This window comes from Acinonyx jubatus, chromosome B1, assembly GCF_027475565.1.
Source record: "Acinonyx jubatus isolate Ajub_Pintada_27869175 chromosome B1, VMU_Ajub_asm_v1.0, whole genome shotgun sequence".
NCBI lineage: Eukaryota > Metazoa > Chordata > Mammalia > Carnivora > Felidae > Acinonyx > Acinonyx jubatus.
This window is the reverse complement of record NC_069382.1, coordinates 31,065,001-31,066,505: the sequence shown is the minus strand read 5'-3', so window position 1 is coordinate 31,066,505 and position 1,505 is coordinate 31,065,001.

Sequence of the window (1,505 nt, the reverse complement as noted above, 5' to 3'; positions counted from 1 at the left end):
AACGCCAGAGAGATGAATTGGGTGTATGGCTGCGGGCATATCATATGGAATATAAGAGGCAGACTTCTGCTCTGTTAATGGCGTGGGTATATTACTATGAACCAGAAGCAGCCTTAAAAACAACTGAACTTGTTAAAAAAAAAAAAAGGTAGCAGGGCGGTGGGGGTGGGGGTGAGGGGTGCCTGGGTGGCTCAGCAGGTTAAGCAACTCACTCTTGGTTTCAGCTCAGGTCATGATCTCACAGTGAGTTCGAGCCCCAAGTCAGGCTCTGCACTGACAGTGCAGAGCCTGCTTGGGTTTCTCTCTCCCTCTCTCTGCCTCTCCTGTGCTCTCTCTCTCTCTGTCTCTCTCAGAATAAATAAATAAACTTTAAAACAACCTGAACGTGCTCCACAAGCCAGAACATTAGCTTGGATATTATAATTACAGTGTGAGACAAACAAACAAACAAAAAACCTCTGCATATGCTACTGTATATGACATCCTCAACATGACAAAATTGTATAGATAGAAGACGTTGCTGGTTGCCAAAGGTTAGGGATGGTAAGGAGGGAGTGACTACCAAGGAGCAGAAAGGGAGATAACGTGGTTTCCATGTTATTCCTTTATGGTGGTGGTGGAAACGTTCTAGATCTTGATTCTGAGAGTGTTTATAGGAATCAACACATGTAATAAAATGGCCCACAATGATATAAACCCATTGTACCAAAATCAAGTTCCTCATTTTCATATTGTACTATCCCCATATAAGATGTAACCATTGGAGGGCGCCTGGGTGGCTCAGTCGGTTGAGCTTCCGACTTCAGCTCGGGTCATGATCTCATGGTCCGTGAGTTCGAGCCCCGCGTCGGGCTCTGTGCTGACAGCTCAGAGCCCGGAGCCTGTTTCAGATTCTGTGTCTCCCTCTCTCTGACCCTCCCCCATTCATGCTCTGTCTCTCTCTGTCTCAAAAATAAATGAACATTAAAAAGAAAAAAGATATAACCATTGGAGTCACGCAAAGACAAATAGCGTATTATTTCACTCACAGGAGGCAACCTAGGGAAGTCAAATTCATAAAATCAGAAAGTAGAATGGTGGTGGCCAGGGGCTGGGGGTAGGGATGTAGGGAAATTGTTTTTTAATGGATACAGAGTTTCAGTTTTGCAAGATGAGAAGAGCTGTGGCGATTGGCTGTACAACTATTGGAATGTACTTAGCCCTACTGAGCTATACCCTTACATATGGCCAAAATCTATGTTATGTGTATCTGATCTCAAAGAAAAATTAAAAAAATAATCAACTTCAGGGGCACCTGGCTGGCTCAGTTGGAGGAGTGTGTGACTCTTGACCTCGAGGTCGTGAGTTCAAGCCCCACATGGGGTGTAGAGATTACTTCAATAAATACAACTTTAAAAATAAATAAATAAGGGTGCCCGGGTGGCTCAATCGGTTAAGTGTCCAACTTCAGCTCAGGTCATGATCTCGCAGTTCGTGAGTTCAAGCCCCGCGTCGGGGTCTGTGCT